The 14,722-nt window shown below is 45.0% G+C and overlaps 1 long non-coding RNA gene across 2 annotated transcripts in view; it reads left to right on the top strand.

Annotated features, from left to right (window-relative positions):
- LOC146073917 (uncharacterized) overlaps positions 1-14,722 on the top strand; it is a 50,721-nt gene that overhangs the window by 813 nt on the left and 35,186 nt on the right. For both annotated transcript variants that reach the window (XR_014473336.1, XR_014473335.1), the window contains exons 2-3: positions 6,024-6,199; positions 10,623-10,756. This is a non-coding gene — a long non-coding RNA (uncharacterized LOC146073917). The remainder of the gene's footprint in view (positions 1-6,023; positions 6,200-10,622; positions 10,757-14,722) is intronic.

A 14,722-nucleotide genomic window follows, 5' to 3' on the forward strand; every position in this document is an offset into this window, starting at 1 on the left:
TTTCAATGGTATATACACATATGGCTGTGTGTGCATATCTGTGAGTGTGTGTGTATGTTTGTGTGTGTTTATGTAGCTGTGTGTGTTGGTGGTGAAAGTGACATGTACGCAGCACCATTGACTGATTCATCTCCGGGTGACTGATGTGAATTTTACGCCTAGGGTGGCCAATCCCGGGATCGGCGGGATCCCGGGATTTGGCCCCAAAATGTCCGGGATTGGAGTATCCAATCCCGGGATTTCGGGATTAGACTGCGCATGCGCAGTCTAATGACGGGCAATGTCTGAGCAGACGCTGCCCGGCTGTTCCTGACCCGGTGTGTGGCCTGCGCAGCGTGATTCGGTGTGTGGGCTGCGCAGCATGGCATCCCCAGCACCCGGAAGACGCTCGCCGGCGGGCCTATACCAGCCTCACACGTCATACCCGCCGCGCCTCCCAGCCGTCCGTGTCATTCCCGCCTCCTGACCCCGCACCTCTGCCGTCTGCCCTCGCACCACTGCCGCCTGCCCCCCTCCACAGCTCCCAAAAAGTAAGCTATGTGGGGGTACAGCGGCAATTTTCTTTTAGGGATGCCAATCCCGGGATTGAGCAATTTTCAATCCTGATTCCCTGGATTGAAAAAATCCTCCGGGATTGTCATCCCTATTTACTCCTCTCGCCTGGCCAGCAGGTGTCATGAGACTTTAGCTGTGAATGGATGATTTACATACTCATCCATTCTCATGCGGTGAGAAATTATTCAATGGTCGGCGACCATCGAATAATTTCTCCAGCGCTTGCAGTTCAGAGACATCCTGGTCAAGGCCTCATTAGCATGAGAACGCCCAGCATTCTCATGGGAACGCCCATTAAATGCTAGGTGTTCCCATATGCTAATGGGGCTGGCCAGTGCCCCCCGCCCGCTGTATAGGGTGTAGATATGGGCACCTTGCGTCTGCACGTGCACAGAAATGCGCAGGCGCACACCATCGGTCCTCCCTGTAAACGCACAGAGAACCGAATAAATCAGAATAAGGCTGCCTGTTGCAGCCCGGCTTGCAAGGCCAAGGAAACGTCACCTCTGGGTGCAGTCCTATGCTCAGCCGCTTCTGGAAAACAGGTGGTGACACACCCCCATTTCTGGAACTGTTTGAATCGTTGACATGTTATTGCTGACATTGTAGATGTCAACATGTCATCTGTGAGCATTCTGAACATGTGCTCATCCTATTGTTGAAATTCATTATGATGTCAACTTAATAAATGCCGCCATCTGAATGTCCGCCTACAGCAGGGTTGTCTTCTTGGGGAAGTCTGGAGAGGAGGCTTTCTACAGCATTTTGGGGAGTGGACCTAAAAATAACCCGATTCGCAGATCTCCCTGGAGGGGGCGGGGCTAAAATGACACAATTATGACATTAGCCCCCCCCCCCCCCCCCAGAGACGCCACGGTCGGGGGAGGTCACTGCCATCGGGGGGGGGGGCAGATTGAGGGGGGGGGTTAGAATCCGGGAGGGTTGCCCACCTTTCTGGGAGGCCGGGAGTGGGACCTGATTTTCGTGAACCTACCGGCCATTCCGGGAGAGTAGGCAACCCTGGCCTACAGTGTCATACCACACAAATTAAATACTTGCAGCATATCTGATTTGATGTGTTTTTATTGAATTATCAGCATACAGGTTGAGTATCCTGTATCCGTGCATCCATTATCCGAATTATTCCAAAAAACGTGGTTTTTGGAATCATTCGAATTTATATTTTTTTTTTTACCCCCCCTAACCCTCTTTTCATACTTACCAAGTCCCAGGGCGTCCACAGCAGGCCTCCAGCATCTTCTCCAGGGCCTCCAGCGGTCCCAGGAATGCACACCCGCGCAATGCATTCCTGGGACCGCTGGAGACCCAGAGAAGATGCCGGAGGCCTGCTGTGGACGCCCGGGGACTGCGTGGATGCCGAGGGACCACCGGACACCATCGGGGGACAGGTAAGTAAGCCTAAAAAAACTATTCTAAAAACCGAAAAATTCCCCTATCCGGAATGCTCGTGGTCCCGAGCATTTCGGATAGGGGATACTCAACCTGTATTTCTAATTATTTGTTAATGCTTTTATCAGAAATCTGTTGCATGTGCCAATGACAGTAGGAGTTATGCAGTCCTGATCACTGGGTCCTGATTATCGATTGACTGCGCAAGCCATCCTGTGATAAAATCCAGCATCTTCTTTGATCACTGGCCATTCGTAAGTTGACTGACAGAAGGCTGGCATTCAGGGGTGGCAACCAGCCGCGTCAGGGAAAACACAGGCGTGCCCAGGCATTTTCACGGAGGGCTCAGTGACTTTTCCCGCAGGCAGAGGGGCTGAGGGCATGGCCAGAAGCTCACAGAGCCGCTGGCCATGCCTCCACAGCGACACAATGGGGCGTGGCCTCGTGGGAGTGACGCAATTAGTAGGGCTCGCCCTCTTGCCACCAGAACACGCCCCAAAATTTCACACACGCGAGGGTCCCGTCTGCTGTGATTCAAAAGTTGGGAAGTATGATATTTGAGGATCTGAGATATTTTCAGCGGCTTTCATAGCCTTGCACTGGACAAGATTTCACTATGGCGGGTGGTGTCTATCTGACCGCAGGGCTCTGCAAATTAGCAGAGAAGCGATCAAGTCTGAATAACCCCCCCCCCCCCCCATATGCTTTGGTCTGCACTATGCGCAAATGTGTCACATTTACATTTGCTTTTTTAATATACTACCGTTACCATCGTCTCAGTGTTTATGTATTGCAACCGGCACTGCTAGATCTGTAAGATGTTTTGAAGCCTTTTACCATAAATTGTCTGGACACAAATAAACATGCATCGCTAGGGACTAAACAATGTTTAATGTAGTTTCTTGAAGGTGTTCTAGAGCATTACTAATCCAGGCATGACAATCAATAGCCATCTGCAATTAAGTGAGCACTTTGGTTAATGGATTTTGATGGGTAAGGGATTCTTAAAATTGAAACAAAGTAAAACTCAGTAAAGATTTCCAGGTCAGAACTTAGAAGAATCCTCCGGCGTGTTTGCGAATACTTCTAGATTTTCCGTTTATTTTCTTACACGACTGTCCAGTGTCCAATCTGTTACCTTCTACAGTCAATAATACCTGTAAAGCTTAAAGATCTGACATCAACGGAGGGCTGCAAATTATTAATAAGAATGGTTGAGCTCGCAATCTACATTCCCTAACCCAGTGGTTCCCAAAAATTTTTGAATCACGGCACCCTAGTGTATCAGAATATTTTTCAGGGCACCCCTAGGCTAAAAGTTTGTTACCAAAAATAAAAAAAATTATTAAAGTTGTGCTTAAATGTCATCCTTAGGTCCAGTTATATGGTGAAGAAAATGATTCACTTCTGTTTATCCACATATTTTATAATTGAAAGCCACAAGCACTGATTTTACCAATTACATTGACCATAAATAATTTGAATTGGTTCTGGACCAACAACCTGAGGCACCCCTGCAAGTGCTCCGAGGCACCCCAGGGAGCCTAGGCGCACAGTTTGGGAACCACTGCCCTAACCCATGTACATTATTGTGGGCAAAGCAATGCACTGGGCTCCCTACATACCCATTCATGGGAATATTAATGTGAACGGCAGAACCGCAATGGCGTATATATGTAATGTGTGCAGTGCCCACAGGCCCCTGAGTCTACGTGCTTCACCCATTTTTTAATACTTTAATTTAAAACCCCACTGGAGTCTCACAATGATGGCAGCAGCACTGTGGAACCTCAGGAAAATGTCCGCCGCTTCATTTTTCTGAAGATCTGGAATATGGACAGGAGTGTGGTCTCAATGAGAAGGGATGTAGTCATACTATAGTACCCCCAATTCAAATGATGCCTCAGTAAGGCAACCTATAAACTGTCAGCCCAGCTGGGTAGTTACAGGAAGGTTTATCTGCACCAGCCCCGTTGGACACTAGGGCCCCTGGGTTCCCATTAAGTCCATTGTAAGAGATGGCTCTGTGTACATCACATTTGGATCCTGTACATCCTGCCACTTATCGGCTACATACTGTACAGGTCCTATTACAGTATCTCAATGAGGTTTAGATCTGGACTTTGGGGGTTATTCAGACCTGGTCATGTACACGCCGCACTGCCAGACTGAAATCCCACCCTGTGCAAGTCAACAGATTGCTTATCACGGCTTGCGAAAATGAGCTGCAAATCCATTTGCAAGCTGCTCACCATTGAATGATTTTTAACATCACCAAATGCCGGCAATATGTCAATAAACCTGCATACAAGCAGCGATTAGAAAAAGCAGCGTGACTTTATCGCAGGACGGCCTTGCGCATGCGTACTACAAGCTGCACACATGTGCGGCTTATCGATTATTGCCTGGGAAATCGCAGCTGTGCGATCAGGTCTGGCAATTCCAAAATCTTTATTCTTTTATCAGCGAAGCAGTTGTAGATTTGCTGCTGTGCTTAAGACCAATGTCCTGTTGCATTATTTCGTTTCCACAAAGCTTCAGTTGTTGGAGAGATGACTTTATATTTTCCTCCAACATTCTCCGGTACAAAGATGAGTTTCTGGTGGGTTTAGTTAATAAATAGCCAATAAATAATATATCTCCACCAGTAACCCACTGCTCCAACCCATCATTGTATCATATCGGAGTGTCGCTAGACTATCTCGTCTTCCATGTGCGTGGTGGACCAGGCTTTAGAATCATATTGGGCACATTTTTGTTTATTAATAAACAATCATTGTATTTTGGGCCTGGTTCAGACCTGACCGGTAATTAGAGAATTTGCAAATCGAACAATTTATCAAAATGGCTGAGCATTCGTACCATTCGCATAGCGCATGCTTGAGGGTGACAGAAAATGCATATGGATTGTAAACTCATGCCGTCATTCAGGACCGCATGCTAAGCAATGTTCGTTGGGGAGAGAAATTATTCGATGGACCCTTTAAAGGTCAGTCCAAACTGACTTATTTCTGTCGGAGTCTGCCAAAGAGGGGGCCAACGTCATGTGACATCAGCCACCCGCACCGGCAGACATTGGCCCGCCTGCGTTCCCAGGGGAATGGCCAGCATTTCCGCCCCCAGGCCTCCCTCCCGGCAACAAACGACCCACTGAGTATGTAACCTACTGAAACCCTTCGCTGCTGGGAAATGCACGTGCGCAAACCCGACCATAAGGAGGATCCTGTATCCGCCCCTCAATGTGGCTGGACTTTAACAGACAGGAGGCGGGCGTCTACGTCATAGTTTAGTGGAAGCCTCAGAGTTACTCACATTGGGCCCAGATGTACGAAGCTTGAAAAGTGATAAAATGGAGAGTGATAAATGTCCAGCCAATCAGCTCCTACCTGCCATGTCACAGGCTGGGTTTGTTAAGTGCTCATTGGTTGGTGGTTTATCACTTTCCATTTTATCACTTTTCAAGGCTTAGTACATCTCACCCATTAACACAGAATGCAAAAACTGGAATTGCATATGGATTTATAGCGATTAGCAATTCATTCGCAATTCTCTGGCAATATACCAATGGGCGTTTTCTCTTTCAGGGCCTTATTTTGGTTCATTCTTTCTGACAAAATCCTTCTTAGATGGGCAAAACCATGTGCACTGCAGGTGGGGCAGGTGTAACTTGTGCAGAGAGAATTAGATTTGGGTGGGGTTTTACTTCAAAGTGAGATCTATATTGCAGTGTAAAAATAAAGCAGTCAGTATTTTCCCTGCACAGAAACAAAATTACTCACCCAAATCTAATTCTCTCTACACATGTTACATCTGCCCCCCCTGCAGTGCTCATGGTTTTGTCCATCTAAGAAGGATTTTGTCAGAAAGAATGAACCAAAATAAGGCCCTCTGTCTGGGCGGCGGAAATCTCCTCACGGTCCACCTTGAAATTCTCACATTAGCGGTCAGGTCTGAATTATGCCCTATGTTGGAACTTCTAGTTGAGAGATGACTGCCTTTGTGCAATCTGTATGTATTTTTTAAATTTTTGTTTGTTATTTACTCTTTTTTTTATTCAGGAATAGAGACAAGTCAACCGAAATGAATTTAAATGAAGTGAAGAAATGAACCAGATGGGGAATAAATATATCTTAGGAACATGATTTAAATGAAGTAGAAATTAATTGAGCAGGCAAAAAAGCAAGGCTACGTGATATTCTGTATACAAGAACTGCAGCTAGAGGGTGTATTGCGGGTGAGTGTGCCTAATATTGTGTATCCACAAGTAAATCTAACCCTGCCGCTGCTGCCAGCTTTATGGGCCCATATTAAGCAAACTTGGCAAATCAATGCAGGAACAAATGGACAAAACACGCGCCCTCGTGCCCACAGAAATGTTTTACTTCTTTCTAATCACCGGCCTCGCGCTGGAACATAACTTAGGACTTTTCCGGTTCTGGTGTTTAAGACCAGACTTGAGAGTTCTTGAGCTGACGACAGGTCTAACATTTTTATGTCAGCCCACTGAGCCTTTAATATACTTTGAAGATAATGAACTCGTCACTGAGATAAGTTAAAAAAATGTTTTAAAAAGAAAAGAAAAAAAATCTCGCAGCAGGGATTTATGTCTGCTTAGAAAAGCTTTCGCTACAGCCTTACACTGTATTAGTGGGGACATTCAAAATGTGATAGATCAATAAAATATATAGTGCTCTCCTATTTTTACTGCTGTTTCTGTCTTACAATGGCAGGAGCTGTAAAAACACAATGTGAGAAAATATGGTTCCGGATAATGTAAAATCCCAACTAGGCACGGCTTACAATTTCTTAGTGAGATGTGTGGGCCCGGCAATTCTTGCAGGATGAGCTGAAAGCTCTGTTCCCTTTTAGTGGCTGTGATTTAGAAGAGTTATAGCTTGCCGGCCTGGATTTACATTTCTGCAAGCTAAGGCAACTGTTCCCGTGCTCTCCGCGGTCCGTGTCTCTACAGCATCCCAACGCGTTCAAAGAAATTAAATGGAAATAGCGCTATCTACAGTATCTATCTATCCGTCTATCTACTAGACTGCTCTATAATGCCCCACCCCCATTAAGTCCAATGCCGCCAGTCGCCCCACCCACATATCACCATGTATAACCGCCCGTCCCTCAGTCCCGCATCCTCTCAGCCCAGTCCCTGTTATTTGTTTTTATGCATGCAGGGTAAATATTGGCTGCTTTTGCATGTAGCCCACAGATGGTGGACAAGTTTTAAGTCTGCTCCATCTGTATTGCAATATTGTACAGGATGAGTATCCCTTATCCGAAATTCTCAGGACCAAGGGATTTTTTCTGGATTTTTGAATCTTTTTTTTTTATACATACTTACCTGGTTCCGCGGCGGTCCCCCCGGCGTCCAAGGCTTCCACGGCAGCCATCGGGTTAATCTTCAGAGGTATCCGTGGTTCCAAGGATGCATTGCGTGGTGAACCGGTGACATCATGATGCCACCGGTGGACCCGCACAATGCATTTTTGGGACCGGGGATGAATCGAAAAACAAACCTGGTGGAAATCGGGGACTCGCTGAGTATGAAAAATGGTGTGGGGAAAGCGAAAAGAAAACCTCCAATATAAAAACCTACGGAATTTGAAATATGTTGTTTTCGGTTATCCAGATAATGGCTGCTTGACCTACTTATATATAGTTACATAGTAGGTAAGGCTGAAAAAAGACTTGCGTCCATCTAGTTCAACCTAGGTTGCTATAATAGATTATCCAATGCTGTATATTATGTACTGATATTTTAGAGACATATTATAATTCTTATTTGTACCCATGGATGTTTTTAACCAGTAAGTGTTTGTCCAACCTTATTTTGAACGCATGCATTGTGTAGGCCGACACAACATCACCAGGAAGAGAGTTCGAGAGTTTGACTGCTCTAACCAACAATTAAAATTAAAAGACAATTTTTTTTCTAGCTGAACAAAATCTTTTTTCTTCTAATCTATACTCATGCCCTCATGTCCTAGATTCCTTTCTAGTAGAAAAAAGGGTGTATGACAGTTCCTTATATTGGCCCCTGATATACTTGTACATGTTGAGCATGTCCCCCCTTAGACGTCTCTTTTCTAATGTAAATAGACCCAATTTGCTTAATCTCTCCTCGTAGCTTAAGTTCTCCATTCCCCTAATAAGCTTTGTTGCTCGTCTTTGGATTTTTTCCAATTCTATGATGTCCCCTCTATAGTGTGGGGCCCAGAACTGTACTCCGTACTCAAGGTGAGGTCTCACCAATGCTTTATACAATGGCATAATTACCCTTGAGTCTCTAGATTCCATGCCCCTTTTAATGCATGCCAAAATTCTGTTGGCCTTTTTTGCTGCTACATTACATTGGGCACTACACCCCAGTTTACTGTTTATTAGGACTCCTAGATCCTTTTTGAGTATTGAATTACCCAATTCATCCCCGCTTAGGTTATAACTAGCACACTGGTTATGTCTCCCAAGGTGCATAACCTTACATTTATCCACATTGAACCTAATCTTCCACTTTTTTGCCCACTCATCTAGATTGTCAAGATCATTTTAAAGCGTGGTGACATCTTCTGATGATTTAATAACTCTGCTCAATTTTGTATCGTCCGCAAAGATGGATACATTGCTGAGTAACCCCATCCCAATATCATTAATAAAAATGTTAAACAAAATGGGCCCCAAAACCGAACCCTGAGGCACTCCACTTAGTACTGGTATTGTATCTGATACGGCACTGTTCACAACCACTCTCTGTTCTCTATTACACAGCCCATCGCGTCGCAGACCATAAGGCATGCGATGGTATGCGATGCGATGCAACGAGATTTCCCCCGAAGTCATACAATGTAAAAATTGTATAGCATTGTATATGGCATACAATGCCATACAATGTGATGCGATTTTAAATTGTATAAGCACCCTAATGGGGGCTTACAATGTTAAATGCACCCCCACACCACCCCCACTATGAACGTGAACCCGAAGCGTGGCGAGCGCAGCAAGCCCGCGAGGGGCGGCGGTACGCGTCCTCCGACCTTTTCATACCCCCACTATCCACGTCGGCGTGGATCTGATTTTATATAGTGTGGCGAGCCACCGAGCCCGAAGCGTGGCGAGGGGACGCGGAATACATGTAAAGTAATACGCGTCCCCTCGCGGGGCTCGCTGCGCTCGCCACGCTTCGTGCTCGTTGGCTCTCTACGCTCGCCACACTATATAAAATTAACTCCATGCCAACGTGGATAGTGGGGGTATGAAAAGGTCGGAGGATGCGTACTGCTGCCCCTCACGGGCTCGCCACGCTTCGCGTTCATACTGGGGGTGGCGTGGGAGTGCATTTAACATTGTAAGCACCCATTAGGGTGCTTATACAATTTAACATTGTATAGGGGGCTTATACAATTTTAAATCGCATCGGTGTGCACCCGGTGTATGGCATGCGATGCGATTAAAAGTCGTGCGACTTCATATCGGGGGCGCCGTGAAAATACACAAGTACCTCACCTGTATTACAAATCCCAAGTTGCCAACTCTCTGGCTGCCTCCTCCGAAATTACTGGAATTGTAGTATGGGAGGCAAGGCTACGATGACCCGATTTACCCTGAATCACATCATCAGCACCCCCAAGCCTCTCGCTTTTTCGTGGCTGCAAGGTGGGTACGAGGGTAGGGGAATATGCTGATGCTGGGACAGGATCTGGGAGGCTTGCCCACTCTTCCAAGAAGCCAGGATTGCCATCTAATTTACGGGAGCCTCCCACTCATTGCGGGAGTTTAAACATGCTTTGATCCCAACTCTGTTACAGCCCTTGTATCTGGTCAGTGAGAAACGTCTGTACTTGTACATCGTGCTTCAAAAATACAAGGAAAACCTTAACTACCATTACTTACATTTTCAAAACAACAGACATACAGTACTGTATATTTTATTATCTTAGACATAAATGATGTAGGAAAAACGAATATTTACGTAATCTATAACCGAGAAGTAAGATACATTTCTCGTTCTCTACCTGCTTAAGGCTACAGATCCATATTTGTTAAAAGTTTGCAAACAAATCTGGTATTTTCCTGGCCATTAAGCATGCAATAAGGTGCGTCTTTCTCCACTACTTAATAAAGTAGGTTGTAAGTACCAGATTTAATATAGAAACACAACTTAAAAACTGACAACGAATGTGCTGTAGAACTTATGCCTCATTTAACATATGCACATGTGACTTTCGTGCATCCCATACACTCCATATGGATAACACATAACTTTATGGTAATATGCTAAGCACCAGCGGCTCCACTCATTGTTTTAACATCATTTGCATCAAGACTGTATGCAAAGAGTGGCTGTAACTGGCAGCAGGAGGAGTAAGAAAATAATTCCTTCCACTTGGATGACAATGATAATTGATAACTGTCTTCATTTGCATAACTACTTGCATCACTGACACCAGAAACGGAGACATAGTAACATAGTTTACTGCGTGATCTTGTGTCAAATGCATCAAACTTGATTGTATAGTTTATTACATTTAATCGATTGAGCTTTATTTTAATATTAATATAGTATACTAATATTCAAATGGGTTTTAATGAGATGCAAATGAAAAAAAAAATCTCTGCAAGTCTTTTTCTGTAACCTATGACACTTGTCTCCCTAGACCGCATGATATGGAAACAAACGGAAAAAGAACTTGTTAGGGTTGTGCTGAACAGCAGATTCTCAGTGAAGCCTTTTAGATGCTCATCAATGAGTTCCTGTGCATAATAAAATCTACTGGACAAAGGGGCAAAGGTAGTTTGTATGTGTGTTGGGGGGGGGGGGGGGGGGTAATAGTATAATATTACTATTATTTAGTGGAGCCCAAAATAACACCCACAAATCACAGCATTGGCTCTGCCCGGGTCAGTCAGTGGGGCTTTTAGGTACTGAGAACCCCCCCCCCCCCCCCCCTTGTGTGCGCCACTGCTACATTAAGTTACGGTACCATATATTGGACTTGGAACAAACAACATTTGTAAATAGAAGCTGTTTAAATTTAATATAAGTGCATACTTACCTACTTGTACTCCTCACCAGGAGAAGCCCGGACAAAAGACGCTGAGGGGCGGGGGCGGAGTGTGATGTAATAAGCCTCACCCCCATTACAGCCACATGCCCTGATTTGCAGGTCTATAAGGAGGGGGCGGGGCTCAAATGACACCATTTGAGTCATTTAAGCCCTGTCCCAGAAGAGCTGTGATTGCTGGTATTTGATCGGTGGCGGGTAGGATCTGTGGCAGGTGGGAGACATGCCATCCTTTCCAGAAGACAGGGAGGGCCACCTGATTTCCTGGAGTCTCCTGGAAGTTTCAGAAGGGTAGGCAAGTATGTTTAAGTGCCACTTTTATTTGTTAACTAATGATCCCTTTATGAAATAAAAGAAACGGTTTTATGTTCTGTTGTTCCACAAATTCTTCAAATGCAGAAAATAAGGTTTGAAATTGGCCTAACTTTCCTGAAGTTCATTCCGAAAATATAGCCAAGGCCTTATCCCCAGAAGGACTCAGACAAAGGACTTTAGAAGCGTGTTTCTTTCTAGCATTTAAAGATCTGTCAGTCTAAAAGAAGCTAATCTTTTCACTTGTATGACAGGGGAGGAGTATGCCAGAGCACTGATAATATACAGCAGGCTGAACGAATGTGTCTCAAGCACACAGGAGAATTTCTCTCTTAGAAAACACATGAAAATAGCAGGACAGCAGCTCCGCTCAAATGATAGAAAACACTTTGTGCATCAAACCTACTGAGCAGCATTCTAAACAAGGACATGACAGGGGAAGATGAAAGAACGAGAACATCTGGTGTCCCAAAATACAGGAGAGGAGATGTGCCGGGAATAGAGGAAAATTCAGTTTATTCTCGTACAAGTTTTTTTTTTTTTTTATAATCTGTCAAGGGGAAACCGGAATGATGGTTCCATCACTTGCATATATGATAATACTGTAAACACTGCTGTGCGTGAACCATGTTCTACGCTATAGTGAGTTAACCCTTTGAGTGCCAAGTAAATTTGTCAAAAATTGGTATTCATCATAATGTTTGCCTTATATAGGAAATATAGGGTGAAATGTAATAGGATATGTAAAAAAAAATCACACTATATCGCACAGGTCACATTTATGATTTTCGTACAAAAATCGCAAATGTAATAGGCAATTTTTAAGACATGTGCGGGTTTTAGTAAGGATTTTTTTTAGACATGGAAGTTTGCGGTATTACATATTATGGGAATCATGGCTTATTACATTGTGTGGGAACCATTGACCATTTTATCCTGCCAGACATGACAGGTGTGAATGTGTTCCTGAAACACCCCCACTATCCAGCCCGGAGCGTGGCACATGTCCTCCCATTTTGCCCATCGCAACCCCCCCCCCTTTTTTTCCCGACTGCCTCTTCTGTGCTGCCTGCGCTGCGCTCAGTGCACTGAACGAAGCACAGGCTTCTACAATGCAGGATGCCGGTGGCCAATTAACATGCTGCATCGGCTTTTGAGCCAATCAGAGCTTGTGTACCATTAGCAAATCAGAGCGGCTGTCGGTACAGGAGCTCTGATTGGTTTACCAGCCACTGCTGGAAAAACCGTCCCGGGCCCCTAAATTCCTAGTGGCAGCCCCGAAGGGGTCCCTTTCCCCAGGCTTCACCTGTCCGGGTGATAATAATGCCAGCTTCAGCTGGCTAATACACAAGGCTCACTAAGAATCCTGGCTTCTGCATAGCTTAGGCAGAGAAAACAGAGCAGGGACGGGTTAGTGTGATCAGTTGATCATAGTGTTAAAAAAAAAAAAATTATACTCACCTACACAGGGTCGGCTGATTGGTACTCTGGTGAAGACTGCTGGTCATTGAGGCTATGCTCTGCTCATGTGACTCTTGGTGCAGTAAAGTGACACTGCAAAGTGGCAGCACAATTTACATCACCGGAGGTCACAGAAGCAGGAAGCCATTATGACCGGCAGCCCTCCAGGAGCTTTGATCACTGATTCCCACTGTAGGTGAGTATAATCTGTGGTGTTGGAGTGTGGCTTAAAGTGCCCATACACGGTACAATTATTATATACTGTACAATATCGCATCGGTTTTGCAATGAGATGAGATCTAGTACAAAAAGTATGTGCAGCACATACTTGATGAGATGTGTGCGGGAGCTCGCATCTCATCGCACCCAACAATTGTACTGTGTATGGGCACCTTTAGGAGAGCCACTGCAGGGAAAGAGCTTTATTGCAAGCTCTGTACTTGCATGTGATAATTAATAAATCCGTGCGATGTATCAATTATCGCAATGCAAAGCTATACAGTGGCTTCAGTCATGCCAAATAGCCTCTCTCAGCGCATCAGGTCCTACAGTATGTAGCTTGGCATCACTGAGGAAATGTGTGGCTTATTCGCACAATTACGGTAAAACAAGCTGGAAAAGACAAACTGTGTCGCTAGCATGCACCATTGCAACATTGTACCTCGGTGTGCGACTGAGTCTGAATCTTTGTAAATTGTGTACTGACGCAACAGCCGTACTTTACCTCATGCCAAGTTCTGTTGTGGTTCACCTGTGACTTTTTTACATGTGTCAAACCAATTACTGTGCTGTTAAATTCGCAGCCTGGTGTTTCTGGTACTGTGATCGGTTTCATGCTGCAAAAAAGTGTTTAATTAATATTAGTTAAAATATATACAGGTTGAGTATCCTGTATCCGGACATCCATTATCCGAATTATTCCAAAAACCGTGGTTTTTGGAATCATTCGAATAATTTTTATTTATTTATTTCCCCCCCCTAACCCTCTTTTCATACTTACCAAGTCCCAGGGCATCCACAGCAGGCCTCCGGCATCTTCTCCAGGGTCTCCAGCGGTCCCAGGAATGCATTGCGCGGGTGTTCGCGCGCGCCGGTGATGTCACCGGTGCGCGCGCACACCCGCGCAATGCATTCCTGGGACCGCTGGAGACCCAGAGAAGATGCCGGAGGCCTGCTGTGGACACCCGGGGACTGCGTGGACACCGAGGGACCACCGGACACCATCAGGGGACAGGTAAGTATGCCAAAAAAAAATATTCCAAAAACCGAAAAATTCCCCTATCCGGAATGCTTGTGGTCCCGAGCATTTTGGATAGGGGATACTGAACCTGTATATATAAATATCTGAAAATATGTATATCAGCTAGTAACTTTAGATGTGTATAATACCGGCAGCTTCAGTCATAGAAAAAAGTTCTGGCCATAAAAATAAATATGACAATGTAAAGTAAAATAATTATATACTGTAATAAATACAGTGGTATTAGGTAAAGGTTAGAAAGTGAATGTTATCTAATTAAAAACACAATAATATAAAGACTCAAACATGACAATGGTAATTGTAGCTCTGCTGGAGATAGAATGGAGGTGGAAGGAACAGGCTTCCTTACCCTTGGAGGTGGAAGGATACCGACTTTCTTACCCTTGGAGGTGGAAGGAGACAGGCTTTCTTACCCTTGGAGGTGGAAGGATACAGGCTTTCTTACCCTTGGAGGTGGAAGGAGACAGGCTTTCTTACCCTTCGAGGTGGAAGGAGACAGACTTTCTTACCCTTGGAGGTGGTCGGAGACAGGCTTTCTTACCCTTGGAGGAGGAAGGCTACAGACTTTCTTACCCTTGGAGGTGGAAGGATACAGGTTTTTTTACTCTTTGAGGTGGAAGGAGACAGGCTTTCTTACACTTGGAGGTGGAAGGAGTCA

This window comes from Crinia signifera, chromosome 4, assembly GCF_055691185.1.
Source record: "Crinia signifera chromosome 4, ASM5569118v1, whole genome shotgun sequence".
Lineage (NCBI taxonomy): Eukaryota > Metazoa > Chordata > Amphibia > Anura > Myobatrachidae > Crinia > Crinia signifera.